At 29.7% G+C, this 15,425-nt stretch overlaps 1 long non-coding RNA gene across 1 annotated transcript; it reads right to left on the bottom strand.

The window, feature by feature from the left end:
* Positions 1 to 4,150: 4,150 nt before the first annotated feature.
* LOC136976558 (uncharacterized) lies at positions 4,151 to 6,472 on the bottom strand. The gene is made up of 2 exons (XR_010880944.1): positions 6,136 to 6,472; positions 4,151 to 4,531 (listed from the first exon to the last, which is right to left on the bottom strand). It is a non-coding gene; the product is annotated as an uncharacterized lncRNA (long non-coding RNA).
* Between the last annotated feature and the right edge of the window lie 8,953 nt (positions 6,473 to 15,425).

Genomic DNA, 15,425 nt, shown 5'->3' with positions numbered 1-15,425 from the left:
TTTGGTTGCATTTGGACTGCTAAATATCTATCTAGAAACGTCGAATAGGGTAATTGGGATTAAGTTCACTCGGCATTTAAAATACCTTGAATTTTCTTTACAAATTAAATTTTTAAGTTTTATGTAACATACGTAGAACGAATAATTACGATTGATATTTAATGATTCTAAATTATTAATTTATCTTTGATTCAGATAATATTTAGGCAAAAACGTTTCGGAAGTTCTACTTACATAAGAATTTTCTGTGTATATCGCCGAAATAAATGGATTTATTTAAAACATGAAAATTTACACCAATTTTCGACTATTTTGTTAACAACAGAATATTCCAAACAAAATAACTTATTATTTGGATTTTTTATTAACTATGAAAAATACAGATTTACTAAAGAACAAATAATTTATCTCCAGCATAATTCCTAGATTATTTATTAAAAAGATAACAATATTCTTGAGAGTAAAGATATTACGTAACATACAACAGTAATTTTGAAATAAAACTATTTGTATAAATTCTTATTGTAAAAATTATCATCATTAAATATTGACGATGATAAAAGTTTATATCCCAGGCAAATAATTTTAGTTTCTCTAACAGGATTGAAAATAAATACAACTGCCATTCGGACCTCTGACAAAATCTTCTTTACATCCACAGGAAGGTGGTCTGCAAAGTTCTGCGCATGCCACATATCGATTTCTGCAGGTTCCATCGCAAGCTCCACACTGTTTAAGTTCCTCGTTTGGTCCACAAACTATAGGCCCTATAATATAACATTAATCATATTATTTTGAATTATGTTCGTAATTTTATGTATATTTATACTATGAAGAATGTATTTGAAAATAATTAGAAAGCTAGACAGTGAAACTCTATTTTTACTCAAAAAATTATATTTCATTTTAAAATGATTTAATGAGATCATTACATAAGGCAGCATGTTGTAGGTAGGTTTGATTAAGTATATACAGTATATATATTTAGTATTCAAAAATATACATATATTCAATTTAGATAAATGTCTTTATTGAAAAAATAACAAAAGAAAAACACTTTCCTAACTAACAATTACTTATGCCATTTTACATTTTATCAGGCTACGTAAGAAGCTACAAATACGCCGCAAGTTCTTCACTTCTGAGCTACTTTGGATCGATTTTCAGTTCGTTTACTTAGAATTTATCAAACGTACAGGACAGTTTCGAAAATTATTCTGATTAATGTTAAAGTTTGTAGCGTTGTTTACAATATTTTAAAAAATTAAATTATAAAAGCGTAAAAAGCAAGAATACAAAATAAAATTTTCAAGGAAGAACGACTATTTTCAGCTCGTTTCGTTAATACTAAAATTTTACAAACTTTTTAATTAGAAAATTTATTTAATTTATTTCGTATAGTTTAAACTATAAAAAATCCTAAAACCTAATTTTATTTATTTCTATTACATCCTAATTTTTAAATGTCTGGATCAGCAATTTTGAAAAGGTGCAACTTGAGTGGCACTGAACCTACAGGAAATTTAAGTTAACTTAATGATGATCTCCCAAAAAGCTAACAAAAATATATTATTTTCTGTACTGAGTTTATTAAAAATAATAAGGATGATAAATATTAGTAGAATGTTTATAATCTATTTAATCATATTTTTGCATTTAATTCTGCATTTCTTACATGTAATTAGTTCTGTATAATAAGTTGATTTTATACATAACTCAGGAATAAACTGATTATATTGTTAAAAATGGTTTTATGTAACTCTTAAATCTTCATATTTTTAATTAAATAAATGTTAGATTTCTTCTTGTTTCTAGTGGTCTTGCACGAAGTTGCCAGTTCATAGGCAGTTTTCTGTATTGACACGTGTTTTAGTTTAGTATACAGTAATTCTTATTCCCTAACAATAAAGAAAACAAATTTTAAATTAAAAATTATTTAAAATAGGGCAGTGCCAAGGAGGATGCATACCGGAGAACTTTCTATGGGGGAACCGAACTCTAGTTAGGTGTTAGATACGCGAAGGAAACACGGAAAAGTATACGTGAACAATCCGTTGGTGAGGTGCGAACCCTCGACCATCTTCCAGTGTTCGAGGGTTTTGTCCATTCTGCCACTGATGGTCACAAATTTTAATATAGATAATTTTAATCGTTTTATTTAAAATTAATTTGAATACATTAATTTAAATTACTCAAAATTTTAACCAGTTTTATTAATTAAGTTTTAAAAAATTCAAAAATTTAATAGGATTGCAATTTTAAAAAAAATTTGTAATCTATTAATTCCCACTGTAGTCCGTTTGTCCGCTGTCTTTCCTTAATCTCGAGAACGGAATTACATAACTAAAAATAGAGATTAGACAGGAAAAAAGAAGGAGCAAGAGGCTCCGATTAACTGTACATGAACTTTCTATGCAAATCGGAAGTCATGTCAATTCAATTTAAATATTTTCCCCTAAAAGCGGTTAGGCAGATGACCAGCACGACTATTGCTAACAGGAAAAGTATGATGTACAGGGGAAAGACACTACTGTGAAGATCGGGATTTCTATTTTGTGAACTTTTATAATCTTTTAACTATATTTTATACAAACTCTACATTGTATACAAAACGGAACGAAATAGACCAAAAAAAGTTAGTTAAACCGAAAATCAACTGATAAATTTTTTTTGATAAAATCAGTTTAAACTGGATTCCCACGAGTTGAGTTCCTTGTGAAAATGAGTCAAATTTCGGTGACACGACTACGTCACCGATAACGTTATTGGTCCAAGAAGATCATCTCTTCTGACGAAAGCAAGGACGGGCTTGCAAACCACCTCTTCATATAAAAGGGGAGGACGATGAGTAAGACACGAGCAGTTGTCATTTGACTGTGTGTGTGTGTCCCTGTTCGGATTTACCCATCATTTCCTCCTCCACTGTTCATCCTCCTCAGACTAGCGGACAATTGGATTGGAATCTAGGACCATTGGATTAAACTTGCTGAAAGGCAGAAATCTAGAACCGAAGATATCATATCATCTATTCGACATTCGTCAATATAATCAATATGAATCTTAAGGTATTTATCCTACCCGCGAATATTTGTAAGTTCTCTCTCTCTAATCCGCGTAGATTTGTGTTCGCGGATCGTGAGCCATGTATCATATCCTGTGTCTCTCTGTAAAGTAAACGTCTTGTATCTAATTAGACATATAAGAAAATAAACGGGTATATTTTAATATATATAAATCTCTGAGTGCGTTTTTTCTGTCATCCTCTCCACTTGCTTCATTCCGGGTCTAACCCGTACGTAACCGCTCGCGCTATTGATTTTCTGTATCAATCTAAGGATACAGTGGTGTCATCTTGACGCGGTATCAAAGAGATACCGACCCTATGGTCACACTACTAATTTGAGATAGAAAGGATATATTTTAAATTAAATAAATTAAACATATGTTTAAAAATTGCATTCCGGCTTGTGATCGTGTCACAATAAATAAATGCTCGTTAAGATTAAATTCAATTTATTGTATCATGAGAAAGAATTTAATCAAGCCATTTTCGTATTTTGAGTATATTTTATGTAATTTTTTAATGCACAGAAAATATCAATATATTAATAAAACTGATTTAAAGCATCCTATTATTTTTTATTTCAATTATAGATAATAATTAATGGAAATAAGATAAACTGCCAGATTTGATTCTCAGATTGCGGTTTCTCAACCTTTTTCGCGAAAATTTCAGTTATCGCTCTTCCGGTTCTATTAAATAGCTTACATCGTAAAAATATACTGATAATATAATAAATTTTAATATAAATATAGTTGTCTTCAGATTATTTTTAGGGATTACAAATTTACTACGTTTATTTCCCGTCTGGTATGTATGGCCTATATAACGCGAGAAAGTATTGAAATCGTATCAAATTTGATCCTTCGAGTTTTATGCGAATCTCGACATTTTCAGACCTCTTGAACCCAAAAAAGTAAAAATAAAGGGAGAATTCTGTATGCGTTGGCTTTTATTTCGTTTAATATATCAAGATGAAGTAAAGAATAAGAAACGAAATTTGGCATGGTAAAGTGTGTATATGGGTCATTAATCCCTTAAACATATGAAAATTTCAATCGATTTTCGATTATTTTGCCACAAAATAACTCATTATTTGAAAAAATTTTATTAAATGAATAATACAAATTTACGGAAAAACGAACAATTTATCTCCAACATAATTCCAAAAGTTTTTTTTTTTCATTATAAATCTTGAGATGTTACGTGTCATAAAAGAGTAATTTTGGAATACAAACTATGTAAAAATTATTATCATAATATTGATAGTAACTTTGTTATATCTCGGCAAATAATTTCAGTTTCTATAACAAAGTCTTAAAGGAATGCATCTGCCTCTTCGATTTCTGACAAAATTCCTTATACATCCACAGGAAGGTGGTCTGCAATCAGCAGTGCAAGCTACTTGTGGATTTCTGCAAGTTCCATCGCAAGCTCCGCATCCTTTAAGTTCCTCGTTTGGTCCACAAACTATATAATATAACATTAAAATGATTAAAAGATAATAATCTTTTGAATGATGTTCATAAATTTACGTATATCCTCAATGTAAAGAAAATGTATTTTGTTTCAACTCTTTTCGTCCTATGGGTACTAAGAGTTTCTTTTTAGTGAGCCTATAATGGGTTCGGATAGTCCTACAATCGGACCGCCAAGTGATGATAGGTGAAACACATTCGTACAGACAATTTCCCGAAAAATTCCTGGTATTCTTCGACCCTGTCCGAATTCGATCCCGGGCCCCCCAAACTTGTAATCACGAATTTAGCCGCTCGACCATCCGAACGCCAATAAAAAAAATAAAAAAAATAAAAAAATGCATTTGAAATAATTAAAAGGGTAGACCAGAGGTAGAGATGGCAAAGTGACATCTCATTTGAAAATGATCTGATAACGCGGTGCGTTTATTCTTTTCCCAACTGGCTTATGTCGCTGTAATATTTTTCTGTTGCATAATTAGTTAATGATGTTATGACGTCAAGTAGTTATAAAATGGATCCTGTCACGTAAAATAAAGATTGTGACGAAACAAAATGCAAGCTTAACTATTATTGAATATGGTAAATTTAGTCGTTTAATTAATAGTTAATATTTATTTATTTTTGTAAGTTTTGTTTCGCACATGAATAAAAATTAAAAAATAATAAGAAATTATTTTTAGCAGGAAACATTCCTGCTGATACTAAAATTATCGATATAAAAGGCATTTGATCGGAGTTCAATGCAATCAAAGGTTCTGAATGTAAAAATGAACAGATTTTGAATTAAATTCGCTTGAACAGTATCAAATTTTAAAATAAACGACCAACTACGGAACAGGAAACCATTACAGTGGTAAAAGCTAGTTGGGAAAAGAATAAACGCTAAGGCCGCATGTTGTATGTAAGTTGAATAAGTGTGTACGGTTCTTACTGTATAGGCTTATACTGTGCAATATATATTCAGTACATACAGTATGCAGAAAAATATACACATATTTTATTTAGATAAATTCAATAATGAAAAATACCAAAAAATATGCTGTCATAACTCAAAATTAATTTATGCTACTTTACATTTTATCAGGCAACATAAGAAACCACAAATAAGCCGCAGATTCTCCACCACTGAGCTACACAACATCAACTCAAAAGTTTATCTAATGTCTTATAATTTATATGCAGTATATATATTTATAGAATACACATAATAACTGAATTATTTTAAAAGACTGAAAACATACAAGAGACTTTCGAAAATTATTTCAATTAATGCTAAAGTCTGTTGCGTTATTTATAATATTTTATCATCAAGTTAGCAAGATTTATTATTGTTAAAAATTAAACCATAAAAGAGCAAAAAGTAAGCATACAAAATAAAATTATCAGACAGAGAAAATTATTATCAGCACGTTATTCGTTAATACTAAAATTCAAAAACTATTTAATTTATTACGTATAATTTAATTATAATAATAAAAATTATATTAAATGAATTATAATTTATTTCTAAATTTCTTATTATTTTACTTAAAAAAAGAATGTTAATTTTTACTGAATTTGTAAAAACAAGTTGAAAAAGAAAGGTAAACTTACACCGTTGTGCAGCAACGTTCATTACCAGCAACGATAAAACAGTCAAACATATTATTTTTGACGAAATCATTTTGTAAAAATAACTTGAATGCCCTATATCAACTGTTTTCTTCGAACACAAATATTAAATGTTTTATTCGCTAATCGAATCAGTTTTATAATCTCTGAAATATATTATCAGGAAGTGACTGTTACAAAATCTTTAATTGTTTTGTTGCCGTAATTTCTACAAGGAGTTCCTGAAACTTCAAGGATTTATATTTAAAATAAGCAGAATCCGGTTTTACTTTAGAAATGGTAACTGAAATTCTCTGAAATCGTTTACATTTCAACACAGACTAAAGTAATTATTAAATAATAATTAAAAGTGCATGTATTTAAAGTATGATTTTTATGATTTTAACATAAATAACCAGGAAAATTAGAATATAATTAAATTTACATTAATCAGACTTGAATACAGTTTACAATTATGGAACAAATTGCCAAAATAATTTTTTAATATCGTCATTTTATAACTTTACGTTTTTAGGACAGAAAGAAATTTATTAGGATTATATGAAATGTGTTTTATTTACTATTCGTATGATATTTTGTAGTTCAATGAAAGACAGAAACATAAACTAGATCAGAAAGTTTTATTATCATAAATTGAAGTTCCTTAAAGTCATGGCACTGAACCTAAAGGAAGTTAAAGTTGACTTAATGGCGATATTCCAGAAAGCTAATATACTATTTTTTATACTTAGTTTATTAAAAATAATAATAATGATAAATATCAGAAGAATGTTTATGACCTATTTAGCCAGATTTTTGCATTTAATTCTGAATTTTTTACATTTAATTAGTTCTGTATAATAAGTTGACTTTAATACATATTTCAGGAATAAACTAATTATATTGTTTAAAATGGTTTTATGTAATTCTCAAATCTTCATATTTTTACTTAAATAAATAAAAACAAATTGAAAGTAATTAAACATTTTAAAACAGGTGAATAGAATAAGGCAACGAAGGACATGGACGATGTACTAAGGAGGTTGCATATCGGAGAACTTTTTATGGGAAACCGTATTCTACTTAGGTGTTAGACACGCGAAAGAGACGGCGGGATGGCCGAGCGGTTAAGGTGGCAGCTTATCGCTTTGGGGGACCCGGGATCGAATCCGGATGAAAACCCCAGGAATTTTTCGGGGGATGATTCGACCGAATATGTTGGCTTTCATCCTTTACCACCCAGCCGCCAAATTGTGGGCTTGGCCGAACCCGTAATGGGCTTGCTAAAAGAGGTCCTCTTAGTGCCCACAGGGTGGAAAAAGTTTCAAAAAATAAGACACGCGAAAGAAATACGGAAAACTATACGTGGCCAATCTTTGATCAGGTATCAACCGGCGACCATCTTCCAGTGTTCCGGGTTTTTATCCATTTGGCTACTGATGGTCACAAATTTTAAAACAGATACTTTTAATAGTTTTATTTTAAACTAATTCGAATAAATTTTATAATATAATAAATTATTATTTTTTATTTCAATTATAGATAATAATTAATGGAAATAAGATAAACTGCCAGATTTAATTCTCAGATCGCGGTTTCTCAACTTTTTCGCGAAAATTTGTCATCACTCTTCCGGTTCTATTAAATTTTAGTGGTTAGAGGTCGAGGAGATGGGGGTTTGAGGGGTTCATGGGTTCGGGAGAATGATCAGCTACAGCTAGCAGTTGCTTGTCACCGATTTTGTCATCGGGATTTTGATCAACCAGCAGTTGATCAAAATCCCGGAGCGTGTGAAGTCGAAGTGTAGCTTCAGCCCTATTATTGTTTTATTAAAACAGCATCATAAGAAATGTGCGTTTTGGAAAGATGAAGGTCATCATAGCTCACAAAAATTACATTGAACAGCTATGGCCATTTATAAATCCAACATTTGGCTACGACACGAGTACTTTTGCAAAGAAAGCTGCAGTTTCGTTGCTTGCAGCGTCATCAATATCTCATAAAACTCACCAATATCTAACATGACGTTTGATATTGGTGAGTTTTAGTACTAATCTTTTTGCAGAATTGTCTTCCGCGTGTTCGGAAATGTCACCTTATCAAATTTGGTTGCATTTGGACTACTAAATATCTAACTAGAGGCATTGAATAAAGTAATTCGACTATGTTTACTCTGTATTGAAAATGTTGAATTTTCTTAAGAATTAAATTTCTTAATTAAATTCTTTAATTTTTTAAAGTAGAACGAATAATTAAAATTGATATTTAATGATTCTAAATTATTAATTTACTTTAATTTGATTTAGAAAATATTTAAACATCATTCAACTCTTACTTAGACAATAACTTTTTGTGTATATCTCAGAAATATGTGAATTTGCTTAGGGTTGTCCCTAAATTACTTCTGCGTTTTTCTTGAAATTTTTATTCTCCCTTCCTCATTGTCCCAATTTACCGAAGTCTCTGTAGCCCTTTCCCCTGGTCGGACGTTTAACAAAACTCAACTTCCCTCAAAACCTTTATCACTTTATGAACAATAAAATGCATAAACTGTATATAATTTAATGAAATAAAACGGACGTCCATTGAAGTTCCATTGAAGTTCAAACCCCTTCCCTTCTTGCCGTTAGAGCAGGGGAAAGAGGGGGTTACGACAAGCCGGCTTTGTCCGGCTTGTCGTAACCCCCTCTTTCCCTTCCTCCCAGTGTGGACGTCATTTATGAACATCTTCTTAATCATATAAAAATTTCAATCAATTTTCGATTATTTTGTCACAAAGTAACTAATTATTTGAAAAATTTTATTAAATGAATAATACAAATTTACTGAAGAACGAATAATTTATCTTCAGCATAATTCCAAAAGTATATTATTATTTTTTTCATTATAAATTTTGAGATATTACATATCATAAAAGAGTAATTTTGGAATACAAACTATGTAAAAGTTTTTTGTAAAAATTATCATCATATATTGATAATAACTTTGTTATATCTCGGCAAATAATTTTAGTTTCTCCAACAAGATCTGAAAGGAATACATCTGCCTCTTCGATTTCTGACAAAATTCCTTATACATCCACAGGAAGGTGGTCTGCAATCAGCAGTGCAAATCGGTCTTGGATTCCTGCAGGTTCCATCGCAAGCTCCGCATCGTTTAATTTCCTCGTTTGGTCCACAAACTATATAATATAACATTAAAATGATTAAAAGATAATCTTTTAAATGATGTTCATAAATTTACGTATATCCTCAATGTAAAGAAAATGTATTTTGTTTCAACTCTTTTCGTCCTGTGGGTACTAAGAGTTTCTTTTTTAGTAAGCCTATTACGGGTTCGGTCAGTCCTACAATCGGACCGCCGAGTAGTAAGAGGTAAAACTCACATATCCGTACGAACCACACCCGAAAAATTCCTGGAATTTTTCGACCCGTCCGAATTTGATTCCTGGTCCTTCAAAGTGGCAGTTGCGACTTTAGCCGCTCGACTATCCGACCGCCAATAAAGAAAATGCTTTTACAAATAATTGATGGGCTAGACCAGACGATTATCCCCTTTAATTATTTGTAACCGTTTTTAATGGCAAAGTCACATCTCGTTTGAAAGTGATCTGATAACGCGATGCGTTTATTCTTTTCCCATCTAGCTTATGTCACTGTAGTATTTTTTCGTTTCATAATTAGTTAATAAGGTTATGACGTCTCAAGTAGTTATAAAATGGATCTTGTCACGTGAAAATAAAGATCGTGAGGAAACAATGGAATAACAAAATGCAAGCTCAACGATTATTGAATATGGTGAATTTAGTCGTTTAATTAATAGTTAATATTTATTTATTTTTGTAAGTTTTGTTTTATACACACATGAATACAAATTAAAAAATAATAAGAAATTATTTTTAGCAGGAAACATTCCTGCTGATACTAAAATTATCGATACAAAAGGCATTTGATCGGAGTTCAATGCAATCAAAGGTTCTGAATGTAAAAATGAACAGATTTTGAATTAAATTCGCTTGAACAGTATCAAATTTTAAAATAAACGACCAACTACGGAACAGGAAACCATTACAGTGGTAAAAGCTAGTTGGGAAAAGAATAAACGCTAAGGCCGCATGTTGTATGTAAGTTGAATAAGTGTGTACGGTTCTTACTGTATATACTGCGCAATATGTATATTGAGTACATACAGTATGCAGAAAAATATACACATATTTTATTTAAATAAATTCAATAATGGAAAATACCGAAAAAATATGCTGTCATAACTCAAAATTAATTTATGCTACTTTACATTTTATCAGGCAACATAAGAAACCACAAATAAGCCGCAGATTCTCCACCACTGAGCTACACAACATCAACTCAAAAGTTTATCTAATGTCTTGTAATTTATATACAGTATATATATTTATAGAATACACAGAATAACTGAATTATTTTGAAAGATTGGAAAAATACAAGACACTTTCATTAATACTAAAATTCAAAAACTATTTAATTTATTACGTATAATTTAATTATAATAATAAAAATTATATTAAATGAATTATAATTTATTTCTAAATTTCTTATTATTTTACTAAAAAAAGAATGTTAATTTTTACTGAATTTGTAAAAACAAGTTGAAAAAGAAAGGGAAACTTACACCGTTGTGCAGCAACGTTCATTACCAGCAATGATAAAACAGTCAAACATATTATTTTTGACGAAATCATTTTGTAAAAATAACTTGAATGCCCTATATCAACTGTTTTCTTCGAACACAAATATTAAATGTTTTATTCGCTAATCGAATCAGTTTTATAATCTCTGAAATATATTATCAGGAAGTGACTGTTACAAAATCTTTAATTGTTTGGTTGCCGTAATTCCTGAAAATCCAGGGATTTCCATTTAAAATAACTGCAATTTAAATCCTGTCTTTTTTAAGAAGTGATAAATGAAATTCTCTGAAATAGTTCACATTTCAACTCAGACAAACGTAATCATCAAATAATAATATTACAACACAATTTATTAGCATAAAGAATTTTTCCCTGTTGCATGGGTGAATACAGATTTATATTAGTACATTATATATTATTACATCTGTTAATAGAATAACCACAATAAATATTTGTTTACAATAGTCTACATATTATTATATTTAACATTTTATAATATAAGGAGGAATTATTATTCTCATTTTTACAGTTATGCAACGATGTTCCAGTTGATCTTTATTTCGAATTTACTTAACTAGTTTAGTTTTCCAATATTTTAATACTCTTGGTAAAGTAATTACATATTTTACAAAGTTCTAATTTATTCATATTGTTTAGGTTGTTTTTATAGTTATGTGAAGATTCTGTTTGTAGAGTTTGAGTAATATTGAGGGAATCACGAATTTTTGAGAGTTTTTGGCATTTTAAAAGTAGATGTTCCATTGAAGAGTCTTTAGCTGTGTACCATGGACATTGGTTATTTGAATACATAATGAAGCCGATTGGCTTCATTATATATGGTTGTAGAGAAGGTATATTTAGTATTTCTAAATACCAAGGATGATATGAACTACGATTCAGGCTGGTTTGATCGGAATTTATAGATTGAGATATTGCTGCTTCCATTAACATAGTATAGCCATACTACCAGTTGAGGATATTATCTTTGAATAATAATTCGGATACTCCAAAGGAATTTAATATGCGGTTTAATTTAGTTTGCCAGAGATGAGGAGAAGATGATTTTTTATTATAATTAATTAGTTTTTGATGTAGAAATGAGATATTATTGCCACTTTTAAATTTTAAACGATAGTTAAATTTGATAATACGTTTTAAGAAGAAGGGATAGAAACATATACGATTGGTTTCGTTTCGAACAGCATATCCTGGACGGATCTTTCCAGATGAAGCCGGAGGTGCCGGAGGAAGTATATATGATAACTTTCTAATTTATATAGATAATCGAGACCCCAGATTGGTGATGCGTAGTAAATTATTGGATTGGTGATTGAATTATAAAGTTTCATATAAATGGATAAATTAGTGATTTTTAAGTTTGAATATAAATATAATAGATTATCAATGGCAAGTTTTACTTTATCGTTTAAATATTTGATATGTGCTTTAAACGTGTGATTCCAATCAAAGACAACTCCCAGGTATGTTGTTTCATTTACTAATTGCAGTGGATACTTATCTAGATAAATTGTCGATTCCTTTTTAGAGATATTACTGTTATTACGAAAGATGATAACTTTGGTTTTAAGATTATTAATTATTAAATAGAGCGATTTAAGATATGAATTTACAAGATTAACTTTCCTTTGCAAGGAGACTTTGTCGGAGCAAATATTGCTAAATCATCAGCAAATAATACGTAGTGGAAAGTCTTGTCGTCAATTTCTATACCACCTGATTTGTTTTGAAAAATTTGGTCTATCTCGTGTAAATAGAAATTGAATAAATATGGAGAGAGAGAGGGTCGCCTTGGAGAATACCACGTGTTAATATTATTGATGGGCAGATAGATTGACCTTGTTTAATTTTTACATTATAGGTTGCAAATAATTTAGATATTGCTGTTATGAATTGATTACTTGCTCCTTTCTTTGTTAGATTATGCACTAGTAGTGGAACATAAACAGAGTCGAAAGCATTTTGGATGTCTATAAATGCTACATATACTTTTCTATGCTTCTTGGTCATCATCAAATAATAATTAAATGTGCATATATTTAAAATATTTATTTGATTTTTATGGTTATGACATAAATAACCAGGAAAATCATAATATAATTAAATTTACATTAATCAGACTCCAATAACAGTGAATGTTTATGACCTATTTAATCAGATTTTTGCATTTAATTTTGAATTTTTCACATTTAATTAGTTCTGTATAATAAGTTGATTTTATACATAATTCAGGAATATACTGATAACGTTGTTAAAATGGTTTCATGTAATTCTTAAATCTTCATATTTTTATTTAAATAAATAAAAACAAATTTTAATTTAAAAGTAATTTAAAATTTTAAAACAGGGTGGATGTAATAAGGCAACGAAGCACATGGACGATGTGCCAAGGAGTATGCATATCGGAGAACTTTTTATGGGAAACCGGACTCTACTTTGGTGTTAGACACGCGAAGAAAACACAGAAAACTATACGTGGTCCACTGTTTGGGGGTTTTATCAATTCGACCACTAATGGTCACAAATTTTAAAACATAATTTTTAAAAGTTTTATTTAAAATTAATTTAAATTATTCAAAATTTTAATTAGTTTTGTTAATTAAATTTTTTAAAACAAAAATTTTATTTATTATAGTATAAGAAAGAATTTAATAAAGCCATTTTCATACTTTGAGTATATTTTATGTAATTTTTTTAATGTATAAATAATATATTAATAAACTGATTTCGAAGTAGTCTATTTCTTTTTATAGAGCCTATTTCCATCAATTATAAGGAATAATTTGTAGAAATGAGATAAATTTTCAGATTGATTCTCAGATCTCGATTTCTCAACCTTTACGCAAAAATTTCAGTCACCACCCTTTCAGTTCTATTAAATGGCTTACACTATTTAATAGAACTGCATAGAATATATCGATAACTAAATGATTTTAATTATAAACAAAGTTGATTGTAGAAAATATATTTAAAGTCTTAATTTAAATTGATATTTATTCTAATTACGTTGAACTTACATATCGGTTTGGATACCTTCCAATTAGAAACCTATTAGTACGCTTAGGAATCTGCGGTGCCGCACTACTTTTAATGCATGTGATATTTTCGGGGAAACCATCAGATGATCTCCCGATCTATTTAAACTAAATTTTTAATTTTCATTTCTCACTCTTTTTTCCCTCTTCACCATTTCCCTCAATTGACTTCGTTTTCCGTCTTTTTCAAGCTTTTGCACAAAATTACAAATGAACTTCGTTAAGCTTGATTTCAATATCGACAGTTAAACGATTTCTATGCGATTTTCCGGCTCATTCACGTTCGAAAATTGAAATTAGGCTTTTGATTGGCTGAGAAATTTCAACTATAAACAGTTTAAAATTTGAATTTGAAAATTATTCCCTTCCAAAATTTTAAATTTCTTGCTTTGATTGTTAGTCAACTAACTTTTTGTTTTCTAACCAATGTTTTAAAAACAGTATAGCCTAAATAGGCGGTTTCCTTTAGCATCTTAGAAAATTCATACGCAAAAGTTAGTAACTTACATTTAATATAAGGAAAAGGCAGAAAAATGATAAAAACGCCTCTGCCTATATACTGTACCATTATTTCTATATAAGTTTAATAACATTTACTATATAATTAAATATATTGAATAGTTTATTGAGACAGTCAGCTATGATACTTGGAAAACTACTAGAAATTAAAAGCCATTTTCGTAAAACTCTTTCAAATCGTCGCGATATAGTTCGACTAGTTTCTACTATTTCGTTCGTTTCGCAGTAATTGAATAATACACTAAGAAAAAGAAGAGGTAATCAACACATGCATGTTCGGAAATCGCAATCGTTTCGCGCCTGAATCGCGCTAATTTGTTACCTAACTTCAAGAAAAAAATTACCTAATTGTTCAGCTGCTATAAACTGCTATAATATGATACCTAAAAATTGCAAAGAACTGTAATGTAATAATTTAAAAGATGAATAACGTAAGGTGCTTTTTGCGATTTAAATAAAAACATTTGACATTCCTATGTCTTTATATATAAAAATATAAATATTTAATACCGTATATGAAAGTACAGTATATATCTGGAGTGGCGAATGTGTGGCACGTAAGGAGAAATCATCTGGCACGTAGCGAATCATACGATTTCGATTTATCATCTGTCTTTTTCAATACTCCTTTCGGTTTATCACCTAATCATCCTTTTTACATTTATTCTAATTAAGACATATTCGTTTAATTTCTTTAAATATCGTTATTCAAAGCAAGGCTGTGGCCGACTTTGCCTTATCATCCGACTCCGGGTGGACTTGTTACCAAAATAGGCCCGGAAATTCTGATGTCTTAGAATAAAAGTTTCAATAGATAGAGTTATAATTAAGATAGAACGTAGAAACTTTTTCATTCCAAAACTAAAAGACTCCATAACCGGTCAGAAACTGCCTCTTGCTTTTGCTCTACAGAAAACCTAGACACAGCCGACCATATAATCTATCATTGTCCAATTTACGATCAAGATAGACTTATTCTGAAATTAGAAATCTTTACGCATAGTTTCAGGTGGCCATGTCCACTGGATAAGCTACTATTTGATGCTTTTTACAAT

The sequence above is a fragment of the Centruroides vittatus genome, unplaced genomic scaffold, assembly GCF_030686945.1.
Source record: "Centruroides vittatus isolate TY-2023 unplaced genomic scaffold, ASM3068694v2 contig_401, whole genome shotgun sequence".
NCBI classification, from domain to species: domain Eukaryota; kingdom Metazoa; phylum Arthropoda; class Arachnida; order Scorpiones; family Buthidae; genus Centruroides; species Centruroides vittatus.
The sequence above is the reverse complement of the archived record's forward strand: the minus strand, read 5'-3'. Positions and strand labels throughout refer to the sequence as shown.